The sequence below is a fragment of the Lutra lutra genome, chromosome 5, assembly GCF_902655055.1.
Source record: "Lutra lutra chromosome 5, mLutLut1.2, whole genome shotgun sequence".
Lineage (NCBI taxonomy): Eukaryota > Metazoa > Chordata > Mammalia > Carnivora > Mustelidae > Lutra > Lutra lutra.
Genome location: NC_062282.1, coordinates 31,750,255 through 31,774,312, shown reverse-complemented (window position 1 = coordinate 31,774,312; position 24,058 = coordinate 31,750,255). Strand labels below are relative to the sequence as shown.

The following is a 24,058-nucleotide window of genomic DNA, read 5'->3' as shown; positions in this document are numbered from 1 at the left end:
CAGCTTTTTTAGATCGGTTCGATCGGTTTGTTTCCATCGATTTCAGAGCACTGTTTTTCTATCTGTCTATCAGGATTTTATTTCAGCCCTAAATGCAGCATGTTTTACATGTGCACACACAGATCCCCCAGCAAGTTAGGAGCGCCCGCACCGGCCCTGCCTGCGGAGGGGCAATCCCACGTCCCGCGGGAGGGACGGCAGATCCGAGCGGGGATCCGTCGCCTCTAGCCAGGAGAGTCAGGAGTGAAGGCGGCCCTTTGTTCCGAGGGCCCCGGCGGGTGGGGATGACTTTCGTGTGCCACATCACCGAAGTGGCAATCCGGAGAAGGAATTTGGGAAACGAAGGTCCGGTGGATCCCACCCCTTTCCTGCGGAGTTTCCCCTTCCTGTCCTTATTTGCCCCCTCCCCTGCCCCGCGTCCCCCAGCTCGCGGCGGCCCGGGCGGCGACGGCGCCCTCCTCCCTCGTCCCTCCCCCGCGCGGCCGGGGCCCCCTGCGATCGCCCCCCGCTGGCGGGGCTCGCGAGCGAGGGGAGCCGGGCGCTCGGCGTGGCGGCCGCTCGAGTTAGTAAACAGTTAAGTTTGGAAGACTCGGCAGACACGTTGAGGGGGAGTTACCAAGCCCAGGCAGCAAAAACATCCCGGCGCATTCCTGGGGAGTCCTCGGCTGCCAGCATCTGATTAGAACCATATCTCGCCGGGAGTGGCCGCGCGGCTCCGAGGCTCCCGGGCCGGCGGCTATTTAAGCGCGGCCCGCCGTGTCGGCCGCGCGGCAGCCTGGAGGCTCGGCCCCGGAAAGTCATGCTCGCTTCGCGGACGCGCTAGCCAGCCGTGAGTCGCTCTCCCGTCCTTCCTCCCCTGGGCTCCATGTTTCGCCCTCTCCACCCCTCTCTTCCCCCCTTGGGATGCAGCTCTGGGACTTGTTGGGGGGTGGGGGTGCGGAATCTTGGAGAGGGGACGGTACTTGGAGAAAGAGCGGTTTTGTGGCCTGACATCCGAGGAGTGCTTCCGCGGACTGCATTTACCTTTGGGGTCGGGCTGCAGATGTCCAGCTTGTGACATTTCATAAGCGCCTCCGTGTGTGTGTGTGTGTGTGTGTGTGTGTGTGTGTGTGTGTGCGCGCGCGCGCGCTTGCTTAAAGGCTCTGCGGGCAACCCTGGTAGGACGCTGGTGTGGCCGCTGACCGCCTAATTAACTCCTCCAGGGGTGTTTATTTTTGCCCTGTGACAAAGCCTGGGGACCCGGTTTGTACCCCGCCCCCCCCCCAACCGAAGCTTTTTCCTAGTGGCTGACAACGTGTGGCATGAAAACGTGAACTTTGTCTTACACAGCATTCTTAAGAAAGTAGCTGCCCAGGAGACTGAACAAACTTGTTTTAAATCCCTGGAGCGTTTAAAAGGTGTTGGCCTGCTTGCTGTAAACTGGCTGGAAAAATGAAGTAAGAATTCTAGAAAAGGGGGAAAAAATGAATGGGTTAAAGCCATGGAGCTCCAGTCAGCCTAGCGGTTCTCACAGCATAGAGCCGACTGTGTTACTCCTCTCCCGCTTCCTTTCCTCTTGTTTGACTCAGTTCCTAGCCTGGAATTCTGCTGTCAATGTCAGCAGGGAGCTGCTTGAGTCCAAAGGGAAATTTAACTGGATTAAAAGCACTTAAAGAATCTGGATGTTATCTCCACGCCCTTACCACCATCCCTCCCCACCGCCCCCCAACCACCTTTTCCTCTTTCTTTTTAGCTTGTGTCTGGAAGGAAGACAGGCACTCTTGTAAAATGAGAAGAGCAGCAGTAAGCTTCCAGACACATGGAAAGACTTAAAAATTATGGAGGGGAGACTTCATGAATAGTAAATGTTGTTATTACACTATAAAGTGACTTAATGAAAAAATTTCTGGCCCTAATCAGGCAAAGCAGCAGGGGTGGGGGAGAAGGAGGTAAGACTGAACGAACTCAAACAGAAGTAATGGTTGAAGAAAGAAGGCAGCTACAAAAATGCCTTCAAGATGTCTGATAAGGCTCTCCGAATGGCTTTGATGGGATATAGAATTGATCTTCCTTACAGGCTTGAGGTTAGCTCCCTGCACAGGAGCAGCCACTGGCTGTTGAGGAGGAAAGTACTAGCTGAGAATGGGGGAGCCCTGTGGCGACCAAATGGCTTGTCTCTCTGGTCTGTGACATCGCCACAGTTGCTTCTTAACACCCACAGTCGGACCACGAGTAGGGGGCTTTTCTCTGGGCCTGGTGCCCCGCCCACCCCAGGTCCTGTCTCTCCCTCCTTGAAGGGAAACAGGCCTCAGTGACACCATAGGAAAGTTTATTGCCTTGAGGATTCAGAAGTATTTGGGACTGAGCTCTCTTTAACCTTCGGGGCAAGGATCATTTCGGTAAAGCGCTGGGGGCGTGTGGGTGAAGTACCTCACTTCATAGAGCATGGAGTGTGCAGTGTGGACAGTCTCCTGGAGAAAGCACGGAGGAGATCTAGTAGCCCTTTCCAATGTGTATTTCTGGGACTGATTACTTCTTCCAAATTCCTCATCAGTCTCCCTCCAAGGCAGACTGGATTCTTTTTCCTGTTGGTGAATAACTTAACTTCCCACTCTCAACTCTGTCTCTTCTTATCCAAACAACTGCCCTGGAAACCAGTTCTTCTTTAAGCTATACCCTCCTACATTTGATTGGATGGCCAGAACCAATTGATGGTAATGGAATGTCCTCCACCTTTGAACCCTGACATCTGTGTTGTTGGTATTCTGGTCTTGGGCACAGTTGGATCTTCACCTGAGGATGTTAGGAGAGGGAAGAGAGCCATGCATGGCACTTGTTAAAAGCCTTGCCTAATCTGTTGGGGCGGGGGAGGAGTCTGCATTTCCATTCAAGACTTTTGACAGTTTTAGATTCAACTAGAAGGCTGAATTCCCATGCATTCGGTTTATCTCTTGGCTTGCTCAAAAGCTTGAAGGAATCTTAGTCACCTTGTTAGGGTTGAAGGAATTGCTTTTAAACACTTGTTGGCATGAAGGTGGTGCAGGGACCTCTAGAAACTTCTGACCAGATGGTTGGGAGTGATACTTATTGGTTTACTTGGCCATGCCTCAATTATCTGAAGATTAAGAGAGCAAAAAAAACATATGCCTTGTTGGGTGGCTCCTGGCCAGAAGGAGGCTTTGTGGATATGTGGGCTCTTGGCGACACAGCGAGAAGATGCTGCTTCATTCCAAATTCTACCGTAAGCCTACACTTGCTACCACTGATATTTTTTATCTGAATGGTTTTGAAGGCATCATGTGTTTCTCTCCCTGAATCTGTCCTGCCTTCGGGATTTAACTGATGCTTTCCTCAAAGACAAGCAAAGGTGCTGAAATGCTCGAGCTCTCCCATGTGTCCGGTTGTCCTCATGGGCATCAGAACATGCCTTCCCACGTGGAAAAGCTTGACAGCAGGCTGGCTGGGGAGTGTCCGTTAACACATCCATGAACACGTCAGGCTTTCTGTCCTCCACGAGGAAGCAGAACGAGACCTGCACTGCCAATAAGAAACACCTGAGTAATAGGACGTGGTATTTTAAAATTTTCCCTAGTGCTGCGCATACTTCTGAATTGGAAGCCCTGCCACTGAATTGCACGGAGGTCAAAGTCACCTCCAGCGAGCTAGCTGCAACAGCAGCTCCCTGTGCTCAGTGGAAGCCTCGTTCACCCTAACGTGGCCCGACTGGGTTGTATGAATCAGAAAGAGAGTAGATCATCCGTTCCCTCTTGGACAAAAATCATGCTAATTTCTGACGAAAGGAACAGGGAGGGGATGCTGAGGATGGACGCAAAGGGCCAGCACTCATGCCAGTTTCTGCCTCCCACCCGGGACAGTCAGGTAGCGGGGTGAGCACGTGGCTTCCGGAGTCCTGCCACCTTGATTCAAACCCTGGCTACACCACTGTTGGTTACATGACCTTGGGCAATTTGCATAACCCCTCTGTACTTAAGCTTCCTTATCTGGAGAATAAGGGTACTAGCCCAAGTTTGCTAGGGAGATTGTTAACCTAATATGCTTAGAACACTGTATTCTCTCTGACCTAGAAATGCACGAGTTTTGTGTTATTTTTGCCCCCTGAACAACTGAATGATGTGTCTTTGTGAAAACTGAAGGCAGAGTGGAGAATTTCTGCATCAAAACTGGGCACTGCTCATCTACCTGAGAACGGCTAATCATTCAAGCACTTCATATTGCCAGTGTGTTTGCTGTGCTCACCGCTAGGATAGACAGGGAGTTACTCTGTGTTCTCGGCCAGGAAGCCTGTAGTTTGCTTTGGTCAAGCTGACCTCCTTGGGTCTCAGTAAAGTCTCCACCCCCCTCAGCTTCCCTGCGGAGTGGAGTGGAAGCCACTCTTCCCCAAGTCAGCATTACAGGAGAAGGATGTGGGAAAGCAGGGACCACCCCTACTAAACTGAGGGACTGGACCAGAAATAAAGTCTTCCGAGTGCATGCAGCCCCGGTCTATGCTTGCCCACATAGCTGGGCAGGTTGCCATGATTACTCCCTTTCCCGCATCCTTCTCCCACCCTGGAAGGAAGCCTGCCACTCTAGGGTGAGCAAAATCTGAACAAATTGCTTCCTGATCTAAAAATGGAAGTTACTTTTTTATTGAGGTCGACTCTCCTATCTACCTACCTCATCCTTTTCCTCTTCTCAACTTATTTTAATCTTAACACTTAATCGCCTAACTCTTGCTAATTCTTCCATCATCAAGGTAGAACAACATGAAGGTTTATGAAATTTCAGGAACACGGGAGCTATTGCCTCAATATTAAAGAAACCTGGCAGTTTTTCTCCGCTACCATAACTTACACAAGCTAGCTAGAGGCAAGTGACCTTTAACTGCCTTAAACCGGTAAGAATTCTGAGTGAACCCAGCAGGCAGAGTGTTGAGCTGTAAGCAAGTTACCAGAAGGCAGATGCAGGAGGACTGTCACCTAAATTTTTAGGTAACCACAGAGTAAGGGAGCAGGTAGACTAGGAAGTAACAGTCCTGAAAAAGTGAGATCCAAAACACTGTTCAACTTGGAATAAATTTGGGGGAAGGATATGTGGTTTCACATTTTCTCTAGGTGAAAAGCTACCCTATTTCTCTGACGCACAGTGTTACGCTGAAATAGACTGAGATCTTTATATGACAGATGAAACACACAAGCTCTCATTTCACAATCAAATTCATTCAGTCTTTCAAGACTGGACACTTAGTTACCTTCATGTGTGTTTCACAGCTAGAGAGAACTTGTCTAAAATAGTGGTCTCAGAGTGTGGTCCCCAGACTAGCAGCACCGGCATCATCTGGAAACTTGTTAGAAATGCAAATTCTTGGTACCCATCCTAGATCCAGTGAGCCAGACTCCAGCAGTGGGGCTCATCCAGCTGTATTTCAACAAGCCCTCTGCATGATCTAAGAGTAACTTTCACAATTCATTTGTTTTATAATTCAGTTGTTCAGTGGAAAGCATAACAAAGTATGTGCATTCCTACAGTCATGGAAATAATAAAGCAAAGCATTTAAACACAGCTCAATTTAACTGGATCTTAGGATACAAAAGATGAAAAGGCACAGACCTTGACATTTTTCCTACTATCTCAAGTATTGTTTTCTTAATCCAAGGAAAACTGATATACTCCTTATTTTTGTATTATCCCCTCACTTCCAAATCCTTTTCCTCTTTTGGGTTAAGATCATAATTAATCTCCATTTATTAGGAGACTGCCCCAGTTACTTCTTTTAAAAAAGATTCTATAAACTAGATTACCCATGAACCAGATGGTTTTCTCTAACCTATAAAACTTTTTTATTTTGTTTTTCATGTAATACCCAGAGTGCAGATGTAGGCTTCTCCATATTGGTAAATGAATCTACTGCAACTTGGTTTTTATAGAGCTTTATGGTTTAAAAAGTACCAGTCCATTCTCCCATCTATCTTTCACTCTAATAACTTAAGATAGAAAAATATCTCTTTCTTAGTTCACATATGATCATTGCATGTCAGCTTGCTCAGGGTCATATCATTAGATAGGAGAGTCAGGATTCAAGCATGAATTTTTATGATTTGAATCTTGGTGTTTATCTGAATATTTAGTAAGTACCTATTATGTGGATTATGTTGCTAGCCGGGCAATGGAAGAATACCCAGTGAGTGGAAATCTAAAAGAAAATCTACATCACGTGAAACAAAGAATGTAGACTCTGGACCTGCATTGGAATGACAGCTGGGCCATTTCTTAGGCATGCTACTCAATGTCCCTGACCCTTCATTGCCTCACCCACCTTGCAAAACAGTCCTAAGAATGACGGATGTTAATCAGAGACCGATGTTTAGCAGAGATCACACCTTAGACTGAGAAATACAAGGGTGTGATCCAGAATTAAAGAAGTGGAATTCTAGTTTCAAGGAGATGGCATAGGTTAAGGGTTAAGAGCTTAGACTCCAAACTGCAAATGACTGTCCACAACTCACTTTTCCATTTAAAACAAGAGATAGCGTGTCCAAGTTTCATTTTTCTCCATCAGTAAAATGAGTTGCCACCAAGTTCAAGTTTAAGGTGAAGCCCTGGGAGCTGCTGCTTCAAAAATCCTCCTCCTCTAGAACTACAATTCCCAGTGCTGCAATTAGGCTGATATTTGGAAAATGCTCTTGCTTTACTTGTTTTGAGCTTGAGGCAAGCTGAAATCTAGAGATGAACACATTTCAGCTGAAAAATTAGAAGACCTTCTTTCTTGCACACCTTGAAACTACTAAATGTGAGGGTCCAGCAGGAGAATGTGGCAATGCTTCATAAACCAGTACAGGCCCACAAATATTAACCCTCAAGGTACCACTTAAATCTCATTGGGCACGACAATTCAGTCCTCCTAAGGTCTAGAGTTGATCCCTACTCAAAGAACTGGAAAGTGATGAATAGCTTCATTTAACTGTGTCCATGTTGGATATAGCTGCCCTCCTTGTTCTAAACATTTCATACAATTGGCTTCACTTATTTTCTATATTTTAAGTGTCCTATTAGGGGTTCAAACCTGTTTTGATCTTCTGTGATATGTTATGTAGATGCTAAAGTGCTTTCTGTTGTCAATTAGTTGTCATATGTTCGAACACCTGCAAGGTTATATGAAGAATGCTCAGTCTGGCTTTGGCCACCTTGTTAATCCAGGTAGGAAGCATATACCTGACCTCTAGATCAGAGGATCAGAAGTGGGCACGGTATGCTTCCAAGTAGTTGCTCAAATATCTGTCCTTTTGAACAAAAGTCTCAGCTGTGCTTTAATTACATTAACCCTGGGTGGTGGTGGTATTTTTTGTTTTGGGGTTTGGACTTTTTCTTTTAAACCTTTACTTCTAAATTTAAACATCATAAGTGCAATCCCATTTTTGAAATAGAAAACAAATACGTAACTGATCAAATAGGCTCTTCCATCCACAGCCGGTTGGTAATAAGGAGATTTAATATCAATTTCTGCTTAGACCAAGGTTCAGCTATAACTGAAGCTTTTCAGAAACATACATATTGACAACTGACAAAGAATTGAAAAGCTGATTTTATTCAATGCTGAAACTCTCTTTGGAAGGGCATCTTGTTGCATATAGGTGCTTGTTTAACTGCCTGTTAACTTGTTCTTTGGGAATTTCTGATTTATTCAACTTGTCTGAAGTTCTCAATGACTAAAGGTTAGCTGTAATTTTGTTGGATGACAATATTGACCTGACACCTGCTGGCAGACACATAAATGCCAACAATCACTGCTAATAAGAAATTTAGAGTGAATGACATCGACTTAACTAACATGTGGTTGTGTTACAATGAAGTGGTATGGGTAGGATCCAGAGAAGAAAAGGATACCAGTATGTGATAATGGACTTAGCTTTTGAAAGAATGGTGGATATCAGATAGAAGAAAAATGCATCCTAGGCAGAAGCACATAAGCAAATTATGCAGGTGCACATCCAAGGATACAGACTTGCCAGTTTGACCAAGAGCAAGTACAGATGGCAGAGAAGGAAGACATGGATTTGGAGAGGAGAGATGGATTGCACAGAGCCTTGGATATAAGCACAAGAACTTTAATCTGTACTTGTTATGCAGTGGATCTCTTTGTTAAATCAGGAAAACAAAATGCTGACTCAGATTAATTCACCTAGCTCTCCTGGCAGAATGACTTTGAGCAGAGATCGTTTAACCGTTGAACAAAAGCCTATATTCCATGACAAATCAACAATGCAGAGAAAAGATTTGCCTAAGAGAATATTAGGGAGCAAATGGAAAATATATGTCACCCCTAATGTTTTAAGTGCACTACTCTTTACCAAACTATGTGGGTATCAGAAAGTAGGACCTGACCTCACAATTTCATTGAGTTGGGGGAAGAGTTCTATATGAATTGGAGGGCAACAAGAGGTCGTGGCAAGTGGAGAGAAACAGTAGGCTGTGAAGGGCTGGTGGACTCCGCTAAGGCAATACACCATGAGTAGACCTTGAATGATGGGAAGGAATTCACATAGGTGAAGGCAGTATTACAGCCTAGGGTCGCAACACAAGAAAGTGGAGTGTGTGTGTGTGTGTGTGTGTGTGTGTGTGTCCAGGGCAAATGGAAAAGATTAGCCTCCCTAAGGAACAGGTCTCTCTCTCTCTCTCTCTCTAAATATACATAGATACATAGATAGATAGATAGAGATGCCTGATTAATATAAAACCAGGAAGGGGGCGCCTGGGTGGCTCAGTGGGTTAAGCCGCTGCCTTCGGCTCAGGTCATGATCTCAGGGTCCTGGGATCGAGTCCTGTGTCAGGCTCTCTGCTCAGCAGGGAGCCTGCTTCCCCTTCTCTCTCTGTCTGCCTCTCTGCCTACTTGTGATTGCTCTCTCTGTCAAATAAGTAAAAAAATATATATAAAATCAGGAAGGCCACGAAGTCTGATAGGGCACTCCCACAAGAATTCACCCATAAAAGTAAGTCATTTTACAACTAGTTTCTTACCACTTGGATTCTCATTGGACCTTTTTGAGAAGGCGAAGGAAAAATTCGCCTCACGAAAAGTTTCTTTACTTCAAGAATTCTAAATATCTTAAAAAGCACCTATGTTACGGTACAGAAAATACCAAAATAACAGTGTAATATGAATTGGCGAATTGTGAGGGACACGATACATGATACAAGGAAGTATCACTCTTTTGGAAACAGGAACTTGGGGTGACAATGAGGCAAGATTAGGGAGGAATACTAAAAATAATTTTTTAATTTTTTTTGGTGGGGAGGGAGGTGGGGAATGGACATAAAGGATAGTTCTAGAAAATAGAGGGTCACAGGTTTGCCAGATTTGGTAGACATGAGAAGAGTCTATGATAAAATCTTAGTTTTATGCTGAACTATGGCCAGTACGGTTACTGATCTTTGAGGCATATCCACATACCAAATACATTCTGTAGTTCTGTTTCCAGATAGCATCTTGAGATGCAAATGTTCAACTTTCTACATGAGAACTCAGTAATAGAGACAACGGAGGCAACCCTGTTCTGTTTTAGGATCTGGACTCTTACATTCCGCGCAGCCAACACTTGTTTAAGGGCTTCCTACTTGCAATGATAATAAAGTCCAGTTTTTGAAAGACTTACATTAACCGGACCTATCGGATACTCCCCTGCCAATGCTCTTGTAAGTCGGCCGTGTTACTCAAATACCAAAGCACTTTGGTGTGGCCCTGGTTACACTTTCATAATATTGCTTCATTAAAATCTGTGATTCGGTAGTTTTGCCTGATCTGCAAGTGGCATTATTGTACTCAGAAAATCTGATGAGTGAGAGCACTGCCGAACGTGCCTGGTTCTAGAATATGGAGGTTCATGTCATCTCTGAATTGCTTGCCCTTCTGAAGTGACGAAAACTGAATGCCAAATGAGCACAGCATTTCTCGTGTTTAGGATATAATGTTGATTCGGAAATTTGGATAACTTTTCAGGAATCGTCATTGATGCTCTTTAATAACCAAGTGAATCACGAGATTCTTCCCTCCGGCTGGCTCTGTCACACAGATGCTCTTCCAGATCATTATATGGGTATAGAGGACTCCCTAACATTGAATGTAAATATCTTCCATCTAATTAGTGCTTTAGGTAAATGTCATAATTTTAAAACTGTCTGTTGAAGAGGGTAATTAAGCCTTTAAGACAAAATTTGCATCTTTCCATGGTTGATATAAATAAGACAGCAATTTATACAGGAGCCCTTGAAGTAGAACTCATTTTGCTCCTATTAAGCATTATTCATGGCAATGAGACTTTCTACCCTAATCAGAAATGTTTCCTCTAAAAAACCTAGCACCGATTGAAACCATTACCTGCTTGTTCTCTCTCCCCTGCCTATATATACTCTAAGCGCCTTGAGAACAGAGGTCATGTCTCTTTCAGCACTGTATATAGAGCATACCACAGCACTTGGCACACAGTAGGTGTTCAATAACCAATAACCAGATGGCCAAGTGAATGAGTGACAAGACGCTCTCCTTTGCACCATTGACAGTAATTTATTATAGAGTGAGCAAAATGCGAAACTTCAGCACACCTTATCATCTGTTGGTATAAGTCAAACAATTCTGAATCCTTTTTTTTAACTTTTATAATGAGTAGCATCCATATGTTCCTCTAGTTTAAATCTGCTCAGGGCCTGAGAAAGGCAGACAAGCTGTTACTGAAATTCTCCAGATGGTGTGGTCTTTTCAAGTCCTTGGGTTAACTTCTGCTAATGGAGTATTGATCATAGCTCATACATTGATCTGACACGATGGATGTAATCACCTGGCTGATAATTACTGTAGTGGTGAATAGTCTTCCACCTGATACTTCACCCAAGGACAACTTCTTATTCTCCTTCTGTTTCTTCTCTTTAAGGTTGCCACTAACCTGCTTCCAAAAAAACCAAAACAAAACAAAACAAAAAACCTAATAAAAATGGAAGAAATAGATGAAATCTTTGGCTCAAGCACTGGATAATTAAGGTTATCCCTTTGACTTAACACAATTTCTGCCAAAATCAGAAGAAAGCTGTTTTTTTAAAATTGGCATAATGCCGCTGTAATGTAAGGTTGCAATATCTATTAGGCTCTTTAAAATGCCCAAATTGAGGCGCCCGGCTAGCTCAGTCGGTAGAGCATGAGACTCTTAAAATGCCCAAATTGTGTGGCCAATTCATTACTGTTCCACAGATTCCCTTGGGTCCAAGGTAAACAGCCTAAAAATGAACAATAGACCAAACGCTGACCAAGTTTAACAATCCCAACATAAAAGAATTTTTTCAAATCCTGGTGACCATTTGATCCAAATGTTCATCTTTTTTTAAAAAATTTTATTTATTTATTTATTTGACAGACAGAGATCACAAGTAGGCAGAGAGGCAGGCAGAGAGAGAGGAGGAAGCAGGCTCCCTGCTGAGCAGAGAGCCCGATGCAGGGCTGGATCCCAAGACCCTGGGATCATGACCTGAGCTGAAGGCAGAGGCTTTAACCCATTGAGCTACCCAGGCGCCCCCCAAATATTCATTTTTTAATACATCAGGAATTTTTCTCAATGACTTCGGATAGGTAAATCTCCACGAATGATGTCCAAGTCAGTAGTTCAAAGCTTACAGTAGCGGCATTCCATAGTGTGCATGTTCATTTTGTAGGTTCTCTTAGCTCTTGAGTTTAATTTCACATGACTGAATTCTAAAGCACCTTCATGATTCTATCTCTAGCCCAAGAAAGACTGTAGATTTACCTCCATTTTAAATATTGCTATCTCGCAAATTAGCTTGTCTCTAAGGAATTTAATTTTAAAAATGCAGAACGGCACGTGTCACCCTAATATCACTATTCTAAAGGCGTAAGGAACAGAAATCTGTCTCTTATCCTGCTCGCTCCCCTCTTAACCAGCATTTCCTTGGTACTGATCTTCCTAGTCTTTCAAGTTATATGAAGAACATAGATAAAATGGAGAAATGCTATATATTCTGCTTCAAATGAGGAGCTATAACAATGTGACTCTTTTAGTTGGTAGCGGCCTTCTGTAAAGGATATTATTCCTTTAGGTGGTCACATTTCAAAATACCAATTCACTTATATCAGCTTTTAGAAAGCTGACATTATGAGAATTCTATTTTTAGGATGAAATGGATCTTCTTAGAATGAAGGTTATAAGACATAATGGCCTTTGATTTTTTTTTTTTTTTTTTTAAGCCACTTCTAGGACACTTGGTTTGTTTGAAGTTTGAGCATCATAGCTTGGCAAGATGGATAACCTTGGATCTGACATTTGAGATTTGTTAGACCTTAACCTTTCAATTAAAAAGCTTTGTTTCCAAAAGATTAGCCAAGTATTTAAATGAAAAAAAATGGCCGTGCTGAATCACTCAAAGTGGCAAGTTCATGCAACTATCATACTACAAAGCAATGTCACTCTTTGATGCCGTGGTCCGTACTCAGATTTGTCACCACCCCAGCCTCCACACCACTGCTCAAAACCTCAGTCTTCCCAGTATTGTCTAGACAAAATGTAGTTCTGAAAATTCACTCTAATCCAGTTTGACCCAACTTTCAACCTTTTCCCCTTGTATCACCCAACACAGTCCTGTGTTCTAGCCAAGCTGACATAAGTATGCTTTACTCACTGCTATCAATTCCTCTTTCCTGAAAGTGTTTTCTGGCCAATTCACATTCCTCTAATCTGAAGAACTGAGTTTAGTTCTCTCTTTTTGCTCGTATAATTCTAAAACAGAGAAGTTAAAAGCATATGTATTAGCCCTGTGGGATTTTTAGTGGGTTGGTTGACTTTTGTACTTCACCTTCTCTCCTGTCAGGTAGGGATATCAGTCCTTCCCCCATAGTATTAAACGAGAGAGGTTTAGCATCATACATCACACATCACACCTGGCATATAATAAACATCCAATAAATTTAACTTGCAAAAATACGGTATTTCTTCTGCATTCCTAAGAAAACTGTTTAAGCCATCATTAACCCTGCACTTCCAATCCACTCTCTCTCTCTCTCTCTTTTTTTTTCCAGGACATTTACCACCTTCTGAAAGACTATAATCTATTTATGTGTTTCCCTGTTAGAGGATAAACCCTACAAAGGAATAGATCTTTCTTTTGCTCACTGACATATCCCAAGCTCTAGAAGAGTGTCTGGCACATAGTGGGGACACAAAGTTGTTACATGAATTAGCTTGCATTCAGGGACAAATTTTGTTTTCATTCTCTCAGTTATAGTGGTTTTTGAACAAAGATTAATCACCAAACCCGAGGTGCTCTGAATAAAATAATAATAGTAATAATAATAATGATAAATTTTTTAAAAAGCTGTCAGTATTTGAAGGCCTTCTCAGTCTTCTAATAGCATGACTTCTGGGCAAAATCTAGGGTAGCTAATGACTTCCCATTTGTGTAGTCACTCTGGCTAGGTGTGAGACAGATGACAGGCCTTTCATAGTCAAAAGGGAAGGCACTTGTTTTTACCCTTTTAAGGGATTTTCTTAGATGGGGGTGCAAATGTAGAATGGAACGTAGGGTAAGGGACCTCAATGCTGGAGAGATTGACCCTCAGAAAGAAATTTTAATCACATCCACTTCTGATAGCCCCCAAAATAGAACTTGCTTGTGTTAGTGGAACTAAGAAAAATTAGTTCCTTGGTGTTGTTTCTCTCACTATTTTCTTTGGTGGAATTCATTATCTACATGCTTCAATAATTCATTAAGGAGTGCAACCTAGTTTAGAAAAAAAAAAAAAAAACCCTTACAACTATAAACATTCCTAATTTCAGACTTTGCTGCACTAGAAGGGATCTGTGGGGTATAGAAGGGCTTGATCATTAGTTTTTTGAGGATTTGTTTTAACCTCCTTGTCTACAATATTGAGTCTTTTTAATAAAGATTGGATTAGGAACTTAATAGTGGCTTTCAAAGAAGACTTGTCTTTGCACAGAGCTATAGAGTTCAGCTGAGGAAATGAATGATCTAATTACATTCTCTGATGCTAAAAATGCCTACATTCTAAGATCAGGAAATAGCAGATGCCACCGTGAATCTGTCCAAAGCTTCTAGGACGGCTCGAGTTACATTTATTTAATGACTATAATAGGGATAATAAAGAGAGGTGACACGTGGAACAACAATCTAATCATTTATATCCATCCCATGGTTGCTGTAGTATTTAAGTGTCAATTACTTAGCAGGCACAGAATTTTGCAACAGATTATTACTAGTTCAGAGACTAGACGAGATTGCTCTAAAAGCTAATGAAACATGTTGCTTAAATATTACATTTCTTATAAACCAGAGAAACTTCCTTTACAGTGAGTCATTGATGTTGACATTCCTGTGTAGGCTAACCAGAAGCCTTTTTGTAGTTCAATAAAAATAGGACTATCTCATAATGGGCCGGGAGGTCTCAGGGAAAGCCCAGCAAAGTGGCATGTAATTAGCAACCATTGCTACTAGTTTGCCTTATGCTAGACCCAAGTTTCACCCCCATGTTTTATCATCTTAAAAAAGCCCAATAGAGATGGCATGCATTTAAGAGGCCTGGGAGAGCTCTTATTCCATCTACTTATTCTGGGAAAGGCAGATGATGTGTGTGGTAAGTCAGATGATGATGATGATGAAGATGATAATGATTGTTTTTTACCAGCTTCTTGCTTTGAAACAAAAACGTGCCCATTAAAGGATCCTTGGGTCTCTGAGTGCTAGGCAGGTATATGAGTAATAACTTAATGCAAAGGAAAAATACTTGACACAATGTCTAGTCAAAGCTCTAATGAATAGAAAACAGAATATACTTCCAAAGTTTTTAGCACAACTATTAAATAACAGTAATCTTGCTATTAGCTTAAATCATATTCAGTTAACATGGAAGGAGTAGAGGGTCATCCAGCATCAGGTTCACATGAAGATTCACGTGCAGCTGGATATGATCCTGAATAACACATTTTAAAGGACACAGCGATAGATCCAATAAATGAGTCTTTATAGTTTAGAAAACCAGGAAAACTAGATGGTCCTAGTATATAAATTTATCATCTCAGATAAGTTAAGCCCTTTTAGGGAAGTAGCAATTCCTTTGGCACCATATGAATTGATGACTTGTTAATTCATTTATTGCCTTGTAAAATATCCAAACTGAGTTGTTTATCAGGCTAGCAGTATAGGCTTATAAGAAACAGCATATTACATTGACGATTATTTCACAGAAATATACAGTTAAGACACTAATTATTTCTTCAATCTTGTAGAATAATAATTAAGTCAAAAGTAGAAAAACAAAACTATATTGTGACTGGGGGAAAAATAGTACTTTTCTAGGCTCCTCAAAATCGGTGGTGAATGCCACCTCAGGAGTTTATCTTAAAAGGAAAAAAAAGAAATGAAATATACAAAACTCGAGCCTTTGGAAATGTTGTCTAATGACATACCCAGGATAATTTTCTTAGATATCTTATTTTTATGCAGCAACTCAAAAAAAAAAAACCTTTATTTTTTTTGTCCCTTCCCCCAGCCCTGGAATGATTTTAATGTCAGAAAAGATGATGTAAGAAAGCAACCCAGTAGAATACGCAAGTTAGAAAATCTTCGAAGTCACTCTTTAAATCCTAGAATAAACTTTTTCTTAAATCTATACAGAGTAAGGTGAAACTTGAGGTCTTTTCCTTGTGCTCTTTCATTACTATAACTAGGAAGAAGATTAGTAAGTTGTATCCTCATTTCGTAAGTACACTTAGTTCTCTGAAACTCCACATCCATTTTAATCTTATTGGTAGAAGTCACTTCAATGAGTTGCCAAAGGTAGTATGGAAATTGACCGTCTGAAAGCTTCTTGGTTAAGGAACATTGTTTAATGTTTGGGATCACATGGGGTGGCTTTTTCCATGGAGGCTCTGGTAGATACAAAACTCCTTGAATTACTTTTCCAAACTTTCTGATTGTGCTTCTTGATTCCTAAGGTAGAAGTCTGGGCCGTGTCTGTGGAGGCAGGACCCGTTAATGGTGATGACTTACATGATTCTGACAGGCATAATTTTGGTTACATTTACTTGGATTTATAGAGAGAGAGTTCGTGAAACAACATCTATCTCACATGCTGAGACTTTATAAGTAAAAGTCTGACATTAAGTGGTAGGTTTTTCTAATTGCAGTTGGAACTACCTCTGCTCATCTGTCTGTGCTGTGAAGGACCCTACACAGATATTTCAATACAGTGGGATCATTTGTTGTTTGATGTAGTTGCTTCAATTGTGCAGCAACTAAAATCCCAAATCTGCCTCCTTTAGCAGGGGTGAGTGTGCTATCTCGAATATTCCCGTCCTTCAGTTTAATTTAGAAATACACTTATTTATTCTCAGTACTTACTTGGTCCAATACCAGTTCTGAAAAGATGAAAGAATAATGACAGAGCGTGAACTTTAGCACAAAGGTACTTGTGCATTTTTGCCATCTTGTGCTCACTCTGCAGCAGCTTCTTGGGGTGTTTGTAGATAAACACAGCTTCCGAGCAGGTAGTCTAGCTATTCCAGGACCTTTTTTGGATCCTGCCACCTAAATTTTCCACACTTGAGTAGTATTAGCATATTACCTCAAGAAGCAAGAAAACAAGTTGGCAGATCCAGCTTTCTTCTTGTCCACCAGAACCTGAAATTACCTAGGGATTTCTTACCTGTTAACTTACCTAATTTGGTCAGCAACCAAGGAGTAAGAAAATGAGCCTGTATACTTACTTCTCGCAGTCGAGTTCCCCTGGCCTTTTGGATAGCATCCTGGAACTTTGTAACCTTCAGTGTGGTAGAACACTGCAGTCAGGAGGGGAGAGGGCTGGTCATCAGGTTCTATGCAGACCTGAAATTTGGCAAATAAGTAGAAAAGTCCCTTTTTATTCGGTAAATGATTCTTTTTGTCTTCTTCTTATTTAAAAGCAACCAATTCTCTTTTTTTTTTTAAAGGGAAATTAGCTAAGTTAGGAAGAACCATCCATAAAATGATAATTGATATATCAAGCATACAGATAACAAAAAAGTAGTTTTAAAAACATACATTCTTAACCACGGGGCTTAGTAGGGCCACCATCATTCTTAAAGATAAAGCACGAATGCCCTGTTGGAGGTGGAGACCTGGCCAACTAGAAAAGGTCCTATCAGATGTGGAAATGTGAGCCAATGGCAAGTTTCTCGTGGAAGGCTAATGCCAGCTCTAAGGGGAGACTGGACACTAAAACAAAGGATGTATTCGACTGGAAAGGCCACCTAGAACCCAGAGATACATATTAGGGTGGGATCACTTAAACTGATTTTGTGTTGTGTCTTACATGGCTATAAGAACTTTTTTCTCATAGTTTTGGTCTATGTACAGACACAGAGAGAAAAAGTTCTGTCTGTCCATTTACAATTATGAAACACACCACAGTTTGACTTTTCTGTGCTGATGGTACAAGGCAGCTGGATTCTCGTTCCTTTAAGCTCTTCAAAACACAGCTTGTCTCTGAAACATGAGTTGTGGAAAGGTACAGAAACACTCAGGCACTGGCTTTGAGGATTATATAAACGTGGGCCTCTGCCTGGAAAGGAAAACCACATTGGGATTTAATATAATTCAGCCAGGCTATTAAAGAAGAAACCAAATATCAGGCAAAGTTTCTTGCCTTGGAAGAGGAAAAGTTTTAGGTTACCTGCTTGCTTTTAAAGTGCTCTGCTGTAGTCGATCATAAAATAATTCATCTACATTAATAATTCGTAGCTCTTCATTCTTCCTTATGTTTAAAATGCAGATGGTCCTAAATAACATTCTTCTAACATCCACGGAGACTTTCAAGACGACTATTGGAATGGTACTGGAGTAGAAAGTGGACTGTGTTTAACAATTAGGATCTATATGTAGAAGTATCATAGGTGAAGGGTGCAAATTAAAAAAAAAAAAAAAACTATTGTATCCTGAAGTCCACATGCTAGATATGCTGTACACCCATTTTCACTTAATTCAGGATTATTTCATATGGGAACAAGAAAGCACGACTTGATGTTGTGTGTTCTAGGACACAAGCTAAGATTCATTTCTATGATTTATTTTAAAACTGGCTTGTAGCTAGGAAGAGGAGTTATTTCTGGTAGCTAACCTAACTTGGGAAGAATAGACATGAGAAAAAAATGAAAAACTTGCTGGTCACTTTGAGTAGGTATACCTATACGTGAGGGAAGACTGGTGAAAAAGGTATGAATAGTGTCAGTGTATAGGCCTAGGAATCAAATGGAACAATGACAGCCCTTTTCCCTCACCCCGGTTCATTAGCTTTTGGACTACTCTTTTCCTGCAAGGGTCAAGCATAATATCCATTATACATTTAAGTGCCAAATTCAAAGTAGGAGTCATATGTTTATTGTATTTTTATACCTGTTCCATAATGCTTCTCCTCAAATCATTCCCCAAAGTTCCTGCAGTAGAAAATTTCTAGAGGCTTCCATGTTAACAGTGGTATTTTTTTTTTAACATTTTAAACCCTAAAACTGTTCCTGTAAATATTCTTTAGAATACCCTCTTTCCTTGGCTTTAGGATGAGGGAAAAGCAAACTGAAATACAGTATCCTACTTTACCATTTAATAGTACACAACAGAGTTCTTCTAAATTCAAATTTTAAAACTGATTCATTCCATTTGCCTATTCCAATTATCTATCAACACTTCAGCTTTTAAAAATCTTTTTCTTTCCACATGAATTTTCGGCATACTTTCTGGTTACTATCACTTCACAACTAGAAGTAGCAAACTCTGCAAGGGCCCCTTTCTGTCACTGTCACTACAGCGTGGTGTCCCCAGCCTTGTGACAGCACCTTGGTACAGGTTACTGTGCCACCACCGAAACATGCCGGGTTTTCCCCACTGAAGCAAGCACTTGGTGGCAGAAGCAGACGCTGCCATCACTGGCCTACAGTGGGGTCTCAGCATGTGGGGAGGAGTGCTCAGCAGAATTCTGTCACGTCTCCACAGGCCCTGTGGTCACACAGCTCTTTCCGCCTGCTCACACATCCCACCCCACTTAATATTATAAATTTGACTCATGGTACCAATGATGCTGCCCAAAGTGTGGAAAGTTTCTTCTTGGTTGGGTTCGGTGGGAACCCTGACATTTCAGACCAGGACTTCAGTGTAGCCTGCTCACTGAATATCCATTCCTTAGCCATAAAGAGGTTTTCCTTCTTCCCTATCCCGCCAAACACACACATCTGCCCCATGTTGACTACTTCGGTCCATTGACCATTTCCCCCAGAATGTCTTAGCTTGCTGTACAGATTTACTAACCATATTGCCAGCTACCTTTGAGCCTAAAGCCCAAGGTGTATGGACCTCCCACCCCACAAAAAGCCATATTTATTTAGCCTTTCCTCAGAATTAATGGAATCATTCTTGGCTTCTTCCATAGGTGACCTGATAGCTCTCTAATAGAAAAAGCAACAACTAATAAGGTGGTTCAAGATGGTACTTAATATTATAAGTTTGACTCGAGGATGGAGTCAATACCTTGCCAATCTCTCTTCCCCACATGGCTCATGAGGTATAAGTACAAATGAGACAAGAGCAGAAAAGGAAACACATTGTTAGAGAGATCAGGGCCCCGGATCCCCCACATGCAGAGCTCTGATAAATCAGGCTGAAGCATACCGCACACTAGACCAGAGGTCCCCCATTCCCTTTCCATGTCAGGTTGTGTCTGCTACATTGCCCTGCCCAGCTCACTTGAGATATACAGAGCACACATGCCATAGCTAGTTGAGCTGTGTCCAGATGGTTACTGGTGTCAGGGGCACCATGGTAGAGCGTAACCCAAATGGTCCAATCCCAGCAGTGTAAAGCAATGACAGAAACATCATTTTCAAAGCTCCAAAGTTTCAATGTCACTTCCTTCCCTTGGTAGAAGTGAGTTAAAGGATAAAGTCAGACTCCAGCTTCTCTTCTGTATTTGGTCTAAGCTAGAAGAGGTGATGCCCAAGAATGAGGGTGGAGGGCGCCTGGGTGGCTCAGTGGGTTAAGCCTCTGCTTTCGGCTCAGGTCGTGGTCTCAGGGTCCTGGGATCGGGGCCCACATCTGGCTCTGCTTGGTGGGAAGCCTGCTTCCCCCTCTCTGCCTACTTGTGATCTCTCTCTGCCTGATCTCTCTCTGCCTGCCTCTCTGCCTACTTGTGATCTCTCTCTGTCAAATAAATGAATGAAATCTTAAAAAAAGAAAAAAAAAAAGAACTGGGGTGGAATGACAGGGATGTTACAGTTGAGATGGGTAATGCACTCTACTATCAATTAACCCAACTCCAAGCCTCGCTTGTCCATGCGCACAAGAATTCCACGTGGCCAAAAGACCACAGGGATATTCCAATGCTATACTCTTTCTTCAAGTCTGAATAAGAGTAAAGAGGGGGTTCTAGACTCTGTGCCCTACGCATATCTTTGTTCATGTAAGCACACTAACTTATACCCAGCTTTCCCCAAGAGGCAGGAGCATACTTTGATTATGAATTTACACTTTCTTCTTTTTTCTAACTTTTTTACACTTTCTTTTTCTACCTCTAACCGAATAGTCATTGTACTGAAACAACTGAGTAATGTGATTGTAAAATTGAGCATAAACTTAATACTTCAGTTCAGCTTGGGAACAACTGCAGACATTCCTAGCGAACTGCTTACATTGCCCAATCTAGAGAATGGGCCTTCCTCTGGATAGCATTAAGCTCCTTTTTACAGCTTAAATTCTCCTAAACGCTATTTATTTTGATCACTGTTTTCTAGGCTCTAGTAGGAGATATTCCTAATAAAAACTTATTTTAAAAACGAAATGGGTGTGGTGGATACAAAAACTAAAAGAGGTCATAATGAATCGAAAAATATTGAAATTTGCCAACCCGAGAAGTCAAACTTCCTGTCATGTTCTGGAAAAAAAAAAAAAATGAAAAGGCCACACATTGAATAGTAGAGAATGTACTAAAATGAATTTGAATGCTTTGATCTGTGAGCTGCAACTCAAACCTAACCAAATACTTTCTTCCAAGCAGCCAAATCAACATTAATAAGCCAATTTGACCAAATAGGGCTCCAGTTACCTCGGTAAAAAAGAATCCAGTGACACTGTATGATTAGATCATGTGAAGTCCTTTTTCTGTTTTGATTCAGAAAACATCCCTGAGATGAAATTATTCTAGGCTATCTTCCTGTTCTGTGCTTGCTTTATCTACTAAATAGAACATATTCTTGGTTTGGTCTGTATGTAATGGGTTTAGCAGTTTTCTTTAAAAATAGTTTTTAAAAAGTGACACGTATAATCTCTAGGAATAGGACAGTAGAGCCTCATGTTAGGATCTAGATTTCTCTTGACACCAGCTCCATCCCAACCAGCCAGCCATTTAATGGTGGACAAGTTATACATTCCTTCTTGCCCTTAGTTTCCTAATCTTTAGTAGTGAAAAGGTGTGACTGATAATTCCCGGGGTTTCTTCCAGCTCCAAATCTATCCACTTGGCATTTCTTGAAGGGAACAAAGGATCATGGAAGTAGATGGTTGGAACTCAAACCCAATCAATCTAGATGTAGCATGGACATCTTTTCAGTAGCTCTCCAGTAAAAATTCCCCAGGTGATGGGAGCTTGACCCTCTAAACTGCCAATGGTAGTGATGTAGGCTTGGATTTGACTCTGTCTCTGGGTGGCTCAGAGTGTGTTCAGAAGCCAGAGTTGAACAGGGGGCTCTACCGCTGGCAAACACTCTCGCTTCTTCACCTGGGCCTTACTGGTTAAAGCACTACATCCTTCTCTGTGTGTACTTGCTAGCTGTTTGCATGTTGGTCCTCATTGTTCTGAAATCGTTCAAACAGTTGCTGTGGAAAAGCAGGGTTGGAGACAGGATAAGAGTACACAGGACGCAGCACGTGAGACACTGCTTTGATTTCATCACGGCTGCCTTTCACTGAGCACTTTCTATATAGTAGGCATTCTGGTAATGACTCTGCAAACTATGTTCCCATTTTACATATGTGAATATTAGATAAGTTGCCCTGAGCTGCAGAGCTGCAAAATGGTGAAAGTGCATACAGTCCCCAAGCCTCAACCCTTAGCAGCTCTGCTGTCCTACCTCTACCTAAAATTAACTGTTTGGGGCACTCTTGGTCTGATTTGGTTCCAAAGACAGGAAAAGCTTCTCAGGTCCGTCCTTTAGGTCCTACACCGTGCTTCCCAAGGGTTCAAAGCAAGGAAAATGCTCTCTGTCGATGCATAACTTGTGTAGACCTCCTTGGCTCAGGCATGTTTTGTTCCTGATGCCCCCATGGCAGTGTCAGCACTTACAAGAAAATCTCCTAAGGACCCCTTTTCAGGGTGCATTAACATAGTCTCATTTCCCCAATTAAACAGGCTGTAAAGATCTTCCTGTCTATGGCACTGGGCCTTTGCGGAGTAGAATAAACGTTCCCTAAAAGCATAGGATTCCAAGCAGTTTAAAGGAGAAAGGCTTTAAAACATCAAGTACCAGAAACAGCTGAACTTCACTGTAACATTTCTGGCAACATCTCTTATTCGCAAAATGGTACTTGAGAAATAATGGGGAAGGCAGCTTGCTGCCCTCTTGGACCCCAAGATCTGCTTTAGAGGTTAATATTTCACGTGTCCTAATGCATTACCCCAGCTGAGACAGGAGTAAGTTCCAAAGGACAAGGGAGCGTGTTTTCTGACAAGTACAAAGTACTAGACACTAACAAAGATGTTTATGTTGCTTTGTTCTTGACTCCTCTTAACACTCTTTCCTGTGTCCATTTTATGTGGTATGTTCATGTCAGGGGGGATGAAGACTTTTAAAAAGCTTAGAAAATAGAGGTGAAAATCAGTGTGATTTTTTTTGTTTTTTTTTTCAAAAAGATAAGAGCCACCAATATCTATAGGAGACAAGGGAACACAGCTCATGTTCAATGTTGAGCCTAATGACTTACTAGTGATTGATTTGGTCTTACTGAGTCCATTAACTTACTCATAAAATAGACCCATTTTATATCACAGAGCTTTCAGGATAAATGTTTCAAGTGCTTGGTAAGTGAAGTGTTTGTTCCCTCCTCCTTAACATTAACAACAGATTCTCTACCATGTGTGGCATGGGACTACCATTAAGTTAATCTTTAAGTTATTCCTTTTACCAGCATTTTGAGACTGAGCAAGCAAATTTCTCTCTGCTGTGTATAATTATAATAGGAAGATTGGCTAGGAGAGAGAGGGGACACTTGTATCAGGGTATGGCTGGGAAACCTGGAATCATTAAATGCTATCTCATTGTTGCTACCCACACAATCCTAGTGGAGGAAAGGGAGCCAGCAAGAAAGGAAGGGCCAGCCAAGCTTCTCCCTACATGAATTAGTCCCTGGACTGGGTCTATTCCAGGTTCTAAATACTAGACATCTTGCATGAATCACTTTAAGAGCTAAACAAACTAGCAGATTTTTTTTTTTTTTCTTGTGCAAGGGATATACTTGTCATAAGATGACTCAAGCTGTCTTCTGGTATACATTTCTCAGAACCTTCTCAGAAACTGAAAAAAGATGTTGCAAACTCCAGAATCCCTTCTAGTCATCTGATTCTTGTACCATGGAAAGGGGAAGTTCCCGCATTCTTTCAGGGAGGTATGTGTTCAGTCCAGAATCCAAGTTATGTATCTTTGCTCAAAGGGGAGGTAGTTTTCTTGACCTAGCAAAGTTTCTTTCACAACTTGTGGTCCTAAGAAGGAGACTTAAGAAGTTGCCTTAAGAAGGAGTCAAGAATCTACAATAGCTTTAGATCCTCCTCTCTTTCCAGCTGTGCCTTCTTATTCCTCTCCTTGAGTTTCTATCAAAGGAAACAGCCCACACCCAGGAACAAGAACCAGCTACGTTTAGATGGGGAGCTGTTTATGTGACCCTTTGTATATGTTTTTGAACTTTAATTTGTAATCCCTGCTTTCAGATAACACCCCATTGCATGTGTTTCCTGATTAATTTTGTGCTTCTTGGTCAGAAGAGTTCTTCTGTGACTAAA

At 41.9% G+C, this 24,058-nt stretch overlaps 1 protein-coding gene across 2 annotated transcripts in view; it reads left to right on the top strand.

Annotated features, from left to right (window-relative positions):
- Positions 1-584: 584 nt before the first annotated feature.
- DAB2 (DAB adaptor protein 2) overlaps positions 585-24,058 on the top strand; it is a 49,087-nt gene continuing 25,613 nt past the window's right edge. Inside the window, exons 1-2 of one of the 2 annotated variants that reach the window (XM_047729700.1) lie at positions 585-829; positions 23,563-23,667. The gene's annotated coding sequence lies outside the window, so the exon portion shown is untranslated. The remainder of the gene's footprint in view (positions 830-23,562; positions 23,668-24,058) is intronic. The other variant, XM_047729699.1, reaches the window with a different exon arrangement.